Source organism: Jaculus jaculus, chromosome 3, assembly GCF_020740685.1.
Source record: "Jaculus jaculus isolate mJacJac1 chromosome 3, mJacJac1.mat.Y.cur, whole genome shotgun sequence".
Classification (NCBI taxonomy): Eukaryota; Metazoa; Chordata; class Mammalia; order Rodentia; family Dipodidae; genus Jaculus; species Jaculus jaculus.
Genome location: NC_059104.1, coordinates 50,966,300 through 50,979,137, shown reverse-complemented (window position 1 = coordinate 50,979,137; position 12,838 = coordinate 50,966,300). Strand labels below are relative to the sequence as shown.

Here is a 12,838-nt window from a genome sequence, read left to right as displayed (position 1 = left end):
TTTATATTTTTAAATTAAATTTTTATTTTTTAAAATTAAGTTTAGAAAATGCTCTAATCTACTTGCAGGAACTAAATTTTTCTATTATGAGTGAGTAGCACACTGTATGTATATGAGGATTATACACAGCCCCATCCAACAGGGTTGTTTCAAAGATTTAAAATACAATAAAGAGCCCATGATATGGAAACAAAATTAAGCTCGAAACTATCATCTTTTATCAAAGGTATGAGGAGATGGGCACCCTGTTACATGGCTGTTGAGACATGTCCTATCAGCAATAGTTCATCATCTTAGTGTCTACAACAAAAATTTGCAAATTAGCAAAAAATAAAATAGCATTGAAAACATGAATATTGCAATAAACACTTTGCAATAAACTTTCAAAAACTGGCTGTCCCCATGGCTTTTGGTACACAGCTTCGTGTTCAGGTGCAATGTCCTCTGGATCCTCCTTCCATCCTTCTTCTTCTGCAGAAGGATGCGGAGTAGAAGTCACAGGTATGGGCAGAGGTCTGGGACATGAAGCAGGAGCTCTCCATTGCCACCACGATGGATAAGTTTTCCAGATATGCCAGGCCAGGAAGGAAGAGAATGGAAAAGCTCAAAACTCACGTGAAAACTTGGACAGCACAGTTGGCCGAGAGAAAATGGATTATGAGGGTTGCTTTCTGTATAGTACAAGCAGTCTTGATGATCTTGTTCATTTGGAAGCACTGTTCTTTCCCTGTGGCCATTGTGCCAAGAAAGTGGATTATCCCACTAGATAGACCACCTGCTGGCCTTTCTGACTAGAGTAACAGGTGGTGCTGGCATTCCCTGTTGGATTCTCATCTGTATTGGGGTGGTGGCCTTGTTCTCCACCCTTGTAGCTGCTATTACCCTGGGAGTTGAAGCACAGTTAGGTGGATGCCATCTTGACTGCAAGATTTAAGTTCAAGTTTTGAGATGTCTTCCTTTTTGTCTTTACCACCTACGATGTCTAAGATACTGTGTTAGACTTGAATATATGAACAGTCTCTTCAGAACCCTCTTCAGGAATGACAAACATGAGAACAAGATACTATAAGAAACAGTGAAAAAGCCCCATTTGGATTGGAGGAGGAAGATGATGGATGCCCACACAGAGTATAATGTACTATGACTAGAGTCAGCTGGATTGACTTCATGAAAAGAGGGCATCAGACAGTGAAAACAGTATGTGCCAAGGTCCTGAGGCATGCAACAACTTAACGTGTTTAAGGACCCAAGGGAAATTGTATGTGTCTGAATATTAAGGATAAAGTGGAGTGGGACAAATTTGTGAAGATAGGCAGGGTCATGTAGACATAGCATAATACTAAAATTTCATGGAAATGACAAGACATTGAACGACATTAAATCTGGAAAATGATTTGATCTTTTGAATTTTATTGTATTATTTATCATTGATTAATCAGTTTGGATATTTTGAAACATGGTCTTGATATATAGCTCTAGCTGGCCTGGAATTCGCTCTGTAGACTAGGCTGTCTTGAACTTACAGTGATACTCCTGTCTCTACCTCCCAAGGGCTAGGATTGCAGGCATTATCCACCTGCTTTTCAATTTTATTTATTTACTTAATTTGTTTGTGTGTGTATGTGTGTGAATGAGGGGGTGGGGTGGAGAAGAGAGTATAGGCATACCAAGGCATTTTGTCACTATAAACAAGCTCCAGGTTCATGTGCCTCTTTGTGCACCTGGCCCTACATGGATCTTGGGGAAGCAGGGGCTCACTCTTCCAAGCTGACCTGGACGTCACTCTGTTGTTCATGCTTGAACTCATAATCATCCTACCTCAGCTCCCCTGCCACAGGCTAGGATTAAAGGTGTTTGCCACCATTCCCAGCTACTTTAAAAATATTTTAAAAAATCATTTTGTTTGTGGAGTGGCATCTTCAGTAGAGGACACTTAAGAATGAAATTAGAAAGCTGGGGAGATAGCTCAGTGGACGTGAACATTTTCAGGTTAAGCAGGAGGACCTGAGTTCCTTAGCACCCATGTGAAAACATGGGTGTAGCCACACAAGTCCATAACCCCAGTCCTATAGGAAGTGGAGAGCAAAGAACCCCTGGGGCTCTCTGACTGAAGTTGACAGTTTTGAGTTGATGGAGAAACTGTGTCTCAAAGAAACAACACAAATGACTTTGGTTTACCTGATATTCATCTCTAGCCTCTGCCCTATACCCCTCCCCCAACACACAAAGAAAGGAAGAATTCAGAGAAATAATAGTTTGAAATTATGTATGGGGAGTAGAATCCATGCGACCTAGTGATGATTGCCCATCTAGTCACCACTGTAGCTCATATGAGGTCATTGTCCATGATGCCAAGCCTTGTTTTTTTTTTCTTTAAGTTGGTATACAGAGATTTATGAATCATTCATTCTGGCATTTTAAAATATAATTTGTTTTTGTTAATTCTTGTCCTATATCACCTCCCTCCCCCACAATTCCACCTCCCTAATATCTTCCCCCTATTCCTTATGTTCACTTTTAATTATGGTTTTACCTTTATAAGGTTTTTGTTCATATTTGCTCTCCCCCTCCCCACACACATACATACTTATAGATCTTACAAGTTAAGGCCCTCATATCAAAGAGAAGATGCAGTTTTGGTCTTTCTGAGTTTGAGTCACTTCACTTAATATAATTTTTCCAGGTTTATCTATTTTCTTGCAAATTTCATTTTTCTGTGCTGCAGAATAGAATTCCATTGTGCATGTACCACATTTTCATTATCCATTCATCGATCAGTGGTCATCTAGGATGATTCCCCAATTCTTTTTTTTTTTTTTTCAAGGTAGGGTCTCACTGTAGCCCAGGCTGACCTGGAATTCACTATGTAGTCTCAGAGTAGCCTTGACCTCCTGGCGATCCTCCTACCTCTGCCTCCCGAGTGCTGGGATTAAAGGTGTGCGCCGTCATGCCCAGCTTCAATTCTTCACTACTGTAAAAAGAGTTGCAATAAACAGGGAGGTGAATGTATCTCTTAGATTGTGGAGTCGTTAGGGGATATGCAGAGGAGTGGTATAACTGGATCATCTGGGAGTTCTATTTCTAACTTTTTGAGATATATCCATGCTGAGTTCTAAAATGGCTGTACTACCACAGTGCACAAAGTTTACTCTTTCCCTGTATCCTCACTAGCACTTGGCTAGTGCTTTCTTTATGCTAGCTATTCTGACTGGGGTAAGATGGTCTCTCAAAAAAAAAATTTTTTTTAAATTTCCATGTCTCTGATGGCTAGACATATTAAAAAAATTTAAGTACTTCTTGTCCATTTGTGTTTGAAGTATAGCTGACAAAGATTTTCTCTCATTCTGTAGGCTGTCTATCCATTTTGCTGATGATTTCCTTTGCTGAGCAGAAACTTTTTAATTTTATGCTGTCCCATTTGTTGATTCCTGGGGCTATTTCCTATGCTATTAATGTCCTGTTCAGAAAGTTCTTGCCTGTGCCTATATCTTGAAGTGTGTTCCCCAGTTTTCTTCTAGCACTTTCTGTGTTTCAGATTTTAGATTAATATCTTTAATACACTTGTCTACCTGTATAAATTTAATCCACCCTGTATGGGTGAGAGATGGGGATTTAATTTCATTTTTATGCAAGTAGATGTCCATTTTTGCCAGTATCACTTGTGAAACAAACTTTTTTCTATTGGAGTTTTTTAAATACAAGAATAATTTGAAAGGTTGTATACATAGTAATTGATAATATTGTGCTACCTTCAATGCTGAATGCCTAGCTTTGATTTGATGTATCAACTAATTCTTCCTCTAATTGAGAAATAAGTGCAAATTTGAGACACTAAGCAATGGTAACTTAGGGCTGGATAGATGGTTCAATGGTTAAGACATTTGCCTGTAAATCCTAACTACCCAGGTTTGATTCCCCAGTACCCATGCAAAGCCAGATGCACAGTGGCACATGCATCTGGAGTTTGTTTGCAGCAGCTGGAGGCCCAGGCATACCCATTCTCATGCTGTCTCTCTTCTCCCTATCCCTCTCTGATTGCAAAAAATGAAATAAAAATATTTTTTAAAAATAGTAACATAGAGAGGTTAAGTGACTGCCCCAACACATGGCTAATGAGTAACCCTAAGACTCAAAGCCTTCTGTCTCCCAAGTCTATGCTCTGAAGTGCAACATGACGTACCGTAAATAACAATATTATACTAAACAGTGACTTCTGCCTTCTGTCATTCACTCCCACATGGGAACCTGTCCCTATGTGTGTAGCATGGACCTAGATACTTGCCTTTAACAAGCTGAGCCCTGCTAACGCAATGGCTGCCTCTGAGACTTGACTGTGGTACTGTGACACCCGTGTCAGCAGCACTTTCCTGAATGCCATTCTCTTTGTCCTTGTGTTCACTTGCTCTCATGAAGCAAGCTGCCCTGTGGAGAGTGGTGCCAGGAACAGAGGATGGCCCACAGTGGGCAGAATGTGGCCAGCACCCCCATGAATGAGCATGCCAGTGGTGCAGCTCACCTGGCACCTTGAATTTCAGCATGTGGAACTGTGGCCAGTGGACCTCATGAAGCTTTGCCCAGATTCTGTTCTTTGAAGCTACCACGTTCTAAGGCCAATTTGTTACACAGTAAGAGGTCATTAATATAGATAATGATATTAGCTACTTTTTCAGTCAGGTTTACATTACTGATAGAAATCACCCAACCAAGAACAGATTATGGGAAAAAAAGAGATTTATTTTGGCTTACAGGCTTGAGGGGAAGCTCCATGGTGGCAGGGGAAAATGACACCATGAGCAGAGGGTGGACATCACCCCCTTGCCCATATAAGGTGGACAACAGGAACAGGAGAGTGTGCCAAACTCTGGCAAGGGGAAACTGTCTATGATACCCCTAAGCCCACCCCCAACAATGCACTCCCTCCAGGAGGCAATAATTCCCAAATCTCCATCAGCTGGGATCCTAGCTTCAGAACACCTAAGTTTATGGGGGACACCTGAATCAAACCACCACATTCTGCCCCTGGCCCCCATAAACTGATAGCCATCCATGATGTAAAATGCAATGCAGTCATCTAACTTTAAAAGTCCCCCCCTTTTTTTTTTCAATCCCAATGATGTTCATACATCCCCATAGTCCAAGGTCTTTTAACTGAGGCATAATACCAAAAAATCTCCCCCAAGTCCATAATGGTACAGAATAAACATTCACACTTCAAAAGATGGCATTGGGCATAGCAAAGAAACATTCAACCAATACAAGATTTAAACAAGGAAAACACCAAACTCTGTAGCTCCGAGTCCAACAACTATAGCCAGTGACAAGTCTCCAAGTCTGATAACTCTAACCAGCAATGAGCCTCTGGACTTCCAATTCCACCCCTCCAGCTAGGCTACTCACAGTCCTGGAAAACTTCATAGGGGCCAGCAGCTTTCCTTAGCAGCCATCTTGTGGTCCCAGCAACTCCACTGGGTCTCCACTGCAATCCATGGTTCATCCTCATGGCCCAATTGGGTCTCCATGCGGGCAATCAGCAAAGGTCATTTCCAAAACACAAGACCATGTTTCAAACTCAATGACCCTCTTTCCTGTATTTCTCATGCTCCACAATGCCAGGTAGGGTGCCAATTTGTCAATCCATGGGGGAATAAAGCAGACTTCAAAGAACAGGACACTTCTTGAGTACTCAGGCCCCTCCAAAAGAGTCTACATTTTTCCTGTTGCCCCAATGCAGGTCAGTTGGCCCAACCTCAAAGGTTGTAATCTCTCAATTGCAGCTGAACGGGCAACAGTTCACCCCAAAATTTTTCTTTCTGTGCCATATCCCTCTGCTCATTCCAATTCACTTCTACGCAAAGCAACCCTGCACACTTTCTCAGGATCCAGACATAACAGCAAACTTCCCACACAAACTGCTATCCCAGTCCAAGCAAAGCTCTTTCTCACCCTCATAAGCCAAACTTCACAGTCCATAGTTCTTACTGCATTCAGGTCTTGCAACTCTGACCAGAATAGTCCATCAAGCTGTACTTATAGCATTACAAGGCATCTCTTAGGCCAAGGTTTCAAGTCCTTTCACATTCCTCTTGAAAATCAGTTCCAAGAGGCCAAAGCCACACAGTCAGGTGTCTAGCAGCAATCCCACTCCTCAGTACCACTTTACTGTTGCAGCCCGGTTCACAATTCTGGTAGAAATAACCCAACAAAGAGCAGCTTCTGAGAAAAAAAGAGAAATTTTTTTGGCTTACAGGCTCAAGGGGGAAGCTCCACAATGTCAGGGAAAATGACGACATGAGCAAAGGGTGGAACTCACCCCCTGGCCCACATAAGGTAGACAACAGGAACAGGAGAGTGTGCTAAACACTGGCATGGGGAAACTGGCTTTAATACCCACAAGCCTGTCCCTAACAATACACTCCCTCCAGGAGGCACTAATTCCCAAATCTCCATCAGTTGGGGTCCTTGCTTTCAGAACACCTGTTTATGGGGGACACCTGAATCAAACCACCACAGCTATCATAACATTACATTTGTGCAACATGATATTTTTAAAGAAAAATCAAGTCACAAAATTGTGAACTTGGAAAATATATTTCTATCTTCCTCTAAAACGTTACAATGACACTTGAAAGTACCGCCTGCATTTCAATAGGAAAAACGTCAGTACGTGTTTGCTTAGTTTTCATTACCTTAATTCCCTTCTCTAAGACCACATGAAACACAGAACCTAGCAAGGGAGTTATTTTCTTCTTTATACTAAGCTATTAGTAAAAAAGCATGTTTTAACCATCTGGCTTGGTGTTCTCTAGGCCTTCACCTTTGTAGCAGCCAGTTGGATTTCTTACCTTGTTCTGGGCTTTCCTAATCCCTGCATCAATCCCCACTCTAAGAGAAGGACACGGGTTTTAGGCTGTCAATCAGTATTTTGGCCAATTTGAGATATAAGGGATAAAAATTTTCAAGCATTAACATAAGACCAAAGCTGAGAATGGGCAAGACCACAAAGAATTTTTCTGAAAAGTTTTCCCAAAAGGAGCTAATTACTGTGGGAGGAAATAATTTTCATGTTTGGCTTGAACAACTACAGAAACAACAAAATGCAAATATTTTTAAATGATGGGAAAATTAAAAGAAAGAAAAACTTTTGATTGCATTCTCTGGGGAGCATACTTTAACATTTGACTTAATGTGTATGCCTTCACACATCTAACAGAAAGAGAAACAGGGAAATAGAGTACAACCTATTCATTTTGCATATACCTAACATAGTCCAGATAAGATTGAATGTAAAGAAAACCCCACAAGACAAACCCAATCTTTATCCTGGAACTGCCTACATTTTAGTAGGAGAGACAAATAAGTTAAAGCAATGCAAGAAATCAATAAATAATTACAGGTTGTGATAGTGATGGAAAATAAAAACCAGAACTTGTTTATAAAGAAAATGCTTGTCTGATAATACAGGAAGAGCAGGTCACTCTGTCAGAACCAAGGCAAGACCTTTGTAGACAAAGAGAACAGCAAACACAAAAGCCCTCAAATAAGAAAGCTGTGGAATGTTCTAGAGCAGTCAGAGATTGGCTGATATCATAGTCAGCTCCACTCTGCTGGGATGAACCTCCAAACCAGACAGTTTATAGGAGGAAAGGTTTATTTGAAGCTTACGGATCCAGGGAAAGTTCCTTAATGGCGGAAGAAGCTGGCCTCCTTTACCAAATCCATGCCCAGGGAAAACCCACCACCAGCATCACAAGCAAGCACACTCTGGGAACCCCAGGCAGACTCAAGCGCTCTGCATAACTAGGCTGGAATTCCAGATCTAACTCCAGTATCACCTTAGGGCTGAACCCCAGGACCCACCCACAGTGATTACGCCTCTTCCAGCCAGGGTGCTGGAAATCCAAGTTACAGCTTTAATAAAACATTTGAGTATATTGGGGACAGAAATTCAAACTAGCACAGTGGCCTTGGTAGAGAGCGGTATGAGATTGGGAAGTGATAGTGAAAGGCCAGATAATTAGGGCTTTATAGGCTGAAATGACTGGATCCAGTGGCATGCTCTGATTTATAGTTTCAAAATATGACTGTCATGGCTGTGTGGTAATGAACAAGAATGGACCTCAAAAGCTGAGTAGAAGGTAATTATGTTCTTCCAGACCTGAACTGACACTGGCTTGGAACAGAAAGTAGTGTTAAAACATGAAAAATAAAGAACAGAGTTTGAAAGTAAGATTAAAAAAAAAAAAAAAAAAAACACTTGGAAGGTGAATTGGATGTGTGGGCTGAGAGAAATATCACAAGGAAATCTCTTGGGATTTGTGTCTAGTAAGTGAATATGATGACGTGTATTGTACTAAGAAATCCCTACAAAAAGACTGGTTCTGATCATGCAAAGACGGAGATGCTTATGAGATGTTCAGTGAAGATGTAGATTAGGAAATTAGAATATAAGGTAAACCATATTATATATGTTTTTTGAAGCAGGGTCTCACTGTAGCCCAGGCTGACTTGGAGTTTATTATGCAGATTCAGGGTGGCCTTGAGCTCATAGCAATCCTTCTACCTCTGTCTCCCAAGTGCTGGTATTAAAGGTGTGCATCACCATACCCAGTTTATTATATATTGTTACTATGAAGCCAGGCATAGTCCATGGTTACCACATATATAAGATATAGCATAGAGAATTATATTTCCTTGTAAATATATGTATATGTACATTATATATAATATATATGTTAAGTACATATACATATGTATATGTACATATACATATAAATATTTGGTTTTTCAAGATAGGTTCTTGCTCTCGCCCAAGCTGACTGGACTAGAACTAATGGCAATCCTCCTACCTCTGCCTCCCAAGTGCACGGTCATGTCTGGCTTCCTTTCTTTCTGTCTCTTTCTTTTCTTTTCTTTTTTTTTTTTCAAGGTAGGGTTTCACTCTAGTCCAGACTGACCTGGAATTCACTATGTAGTCTCAGGGTGGTCTCAAACTCACAGCCATCCTCCTACCTCTGCCTCCCGAGTGGTGGGATTAAAAGCGTGTGCCACCACAACTGACTACACATTATTTTAAAAGCCAAAATAAATTTCACATGTCTTACAATTGTTTTTCTTTCTTTTTTTTTTAGTAGAAGTAGCCTCAACACAAATATCATTTAAAATTTTCTCAGTTTCATGCTTTCTAGATTTTGTTTTTATTTTATAACTTTTATTTTATTTTATTTTATTTATTTGGGAGAGAGAGAAAGAGGCAGATAGAATGGGTGTACCAGGACCTTCAGCTGCTGCAAATGAACTTCAGATGCATGTGCCACCTTGTGCATTTGGATTACATGGGCTCTGGGGAGCTGACCTGAGCCCTTTGGCTTCGCAGGCCAAAGGCAAGTGCCTTAACCACTAAGCCATTCCTCCAGCCCTAAATTTTCAATATTCTGATTCTGTACTATAAAAAAAAAAAAAAAAGGATTGGGAGAGCAGTCTAAAATTAAAGGAGTATTTACTGTAAGTCAGACAGGGGCAACGTGTAATTTCACCTAAATTAATAACAGTCCTCAAAGATGATCACTTTTCCTTAGGTGATAAGCTGAGGTTCTGAGGTGGTAACTTATCCAGTGCCATACATACAGTCAGGATTGAAAGCCAAGTGTCCTTTAGTCACTCAACAGCCATGTTCTATCTTTATAGGAGCTATAAAGCCCAGTCTCTTGCTTCTCTTTTAGCATCTGTATTTTCCCACTGTTCTTACATCTCTTTTAACATTTAAGTGAACTGAATTTAACAAACAAATTGTTGCTGATGGTTCCTTGTGGGTTTTAGGTATGCTCTGTGCCTTGCCTCCGCCTTTGATGGTGTTCTGCCATTGTCTCCGTCCCAGGACCCTTCTCAGAATGTCCTAAGTAGCTGCTGGCGCCTTGGTACTTGCTTGGACTTCTGCAGCCAGTGAGGACTGGTGTGGCCTGAACTGTGAGGTAGTTTTTGTTTGTTTGTTTGTTTGTTTTCTGGCAACATTCCACAGGACACTAAATTCATTGTGTTCAAGGCTTGCTTATGGAACAGCAACTTGATTTCTTCCTCTTTTTCCTGTGTTCTTCCATAATCTTTCTTTTATAAGTACTATATTGTTTCATTCTCTTAACTTTTAATTTCCTCATTTTATTTTTATGTTATTTAAATAGTAATTTGATTTTCCTTTCTAGTCTTGGATTCTACCCTTATATTTTTATTTTTGCTCTTTGGGATAGGGCTACTTGAATTTATTAATGCTTGTTTATTGATTTGTTTAAATAAACTGATGGCTATGGCACAAGATTTTACTATTCTCTCTCTCTCTCTCTCTCTCTCTCTCTATATATATATATATATATATATATATATATATATATCCACATGTGTATATAAATGAACAGTAGTCTTTGAGAGCTATAACTTGCTCATTAGATATATTAGTAAAAGGAATAACACATTTAAAAAGTCCTTTCGAGCAATTTCTATGTGCCTATTACTACGAGAAGCTATGAGCGCATACATCATCACCTTAGCCACCCTGTGAGCCTTATACTATTATTATCTGCATGTTACAGGTGAAGAAACTACTGTCAAAACAGAACAAGAGCTCAGAATAGAAAATCTATATACAGTTTTGCACACGGAAATAGAACCTACCCCAATTGCCTGATGGCAGTTTATATTTGAGGTATTGTGCACTGGGAAGAGGAAAAGAAGCAGGAAATGCGGCTTCTTACTGTGCAAAGATGTCGAGTGTTCTCAGGAGATGAGAGTGCAGTTCCAGAGGGAAAGAACTGAAGAAGAGGGCATGACTTACTCTGTATGCAGGAAAGACAGCGATGGTGGGCGACTGACCTTGTAAAGGTAGAAAGTCTGCCCTTCCTTTTGATAGCAACATAAAAAATTTTGTTAGCTTGGAACTTATCCTTTACCCTGATAGAACTCCAGTAGAGAAATTTGCATAGACCTGAGAAATGTGATACACTTTTCTGGAGAGACCAATAGAACATGGAGGCCTTGGGGAAATGGTGTCTATGAAGTAGACAGTGGGTCAGAGATGCAGGTGCTGATCAGCAGGGCAGTCCCAGTGGGAGAACCTTAGAGGGGTATTCTAACGAAATGTAAAACAAAGCCTGAAAATCTTAGAGAATGGAGAATGTCTCCATGAAAATGAAAAAAGAATATTAGGAAAGATTTCTCATCTGAAAACACAAGAATAGTTTATAGTTTATGAGAATATGATCATGGTTTCATATTTAATCATAAAAATTGGCTCAACACTGGTCTAGCATGCACAAGATTCTGTGTTAAATCTCTATCCAACACTTCAAAAAACAAACAAAAGAAAAGAAAAAAGACCACACACAAAAAGTAAAAATGAAAACGAGCCACGTGTGGTGGTGCATGCCTTTCATCCCAGCACTTGAGAAGCAGAGGTAGGAGGATTACCATGCATTCATGGCCAGCCTGATACTACATAGTCATTCCAGGTCAACCTTGTCTAGAGAAAGACCCTACCTCAAAAAACCAAAATTAAATAAATAAAAATTTTAAGAAAGCGTTTGTGCATTAAAAAATTAAAATGCCATAAAAGTAGTAACAAAGGGCTGGAGGAATGGCTTAGCCATTAAGGCACTTGCCTGCAAAGCCAAAGGACCCAGGTTCGATTCTCCAGGACCCATTTAAGCCAGATGCACAAGGTGGCGCATGCATGTGGAATTTGTTTGCAGCGGCTGGAGGCCCTGGCATGCCTATTCTCTCCCTCCCTCCCTCCCTAGCTCTCTCCCTCTGCCAAATAACTAAAAATAAAATATTTTTTAAAAGTAACAATAACAACAAAAACCCTTTCCAACTCTGGAAGTCAGGCCACCAGAGTGGGAAGGACATGGTCATACTGGTATTGGGACCCCAGGGACTCAAGTTAGACTCTAAGAGACAAACAGCTAAGGACCCAGAAAAGGATTTACCTCGTGGTCCCAGTGAGCTTCTATTTATTGGGGTCGGGGGCTGTATTTGGAAGAGGTTAACACACCTGGGTAAGGTGTGAGAGCCAATTTGTGTAGTCTGAGGAAGAGATCCGCACACCTGTGCAAGGTGTGTGTGTGTGTGTGTGTGTGTGTGTGTGTGTGTATGAGAGAGAGAGAAAGGAGAGAGAGAGAGAGAGAGAGAGAGAGAGAGAGAGGGAGAAAGAGAGAAAGAGAGAGAAAGAGAGAGGTGGGGGAGGGAGAGAGAGGGCAAGCTGATTGGATGAGACTGGGGCAGACGCTAAATTCCAGTTCTGTGGCAGCGGTAGGGAGTCCGTGTGCCCTAGGCAACAGGAAAGAGGAAACACCTGTGTTCCAAGAAGCAAGCAGGTGTCAATTTAAGACTCCTCTTATGAGCTTTTCCCTGACTACCTTCCTAATAATGCTATCTAACTAGTTCCCTCTCAGCAACATGGTTGAGTTCTAGTTGGCTCATAATATATGCATGAACAAAAGCCTAGAATTTGGGAAATTATAAAGCAAATGAAAATAAGCTGGCTGTATTCAATCTTTACAGACAGTCTGTGAAGTGATTTTGATCGATCATCATCTATCACCCCAAGAAAAAGCCATGTTTTCTCTAAGTTTTTGCAGTATCTTTCATTTTTATTTAGCATTGACCAGGGCTCATACTTGAGCACAGGCTGGAGAGTTGTCAATGGACAGGTGACAGAAGCATGTGGTGGTATGGCGCTGTCAGTTCAAGCCTCTCTGGCACAGCATGAACTGGTTTTCATGTGACTGACTGATCCTGTTGTTTCTTTTCTATGGTTTATAAAATTTCCAGCTTTATTATCCCACTTATTAAA

At 40.6% G+C, this 12,838-nt stretch overlaps 1 pseudogene; it reads left to right on the top strand.

Moving 5' to 3' along the window:
* Nucleotides 1–402: 402 nt before the first annotated feature.
* Nucleotides 403–934, top strand: LOC101608061 (annotated as a pseudogene).
* The last annotated feature ends 11,904 nt before the right edge of the window (nt 935–12,838 follow it).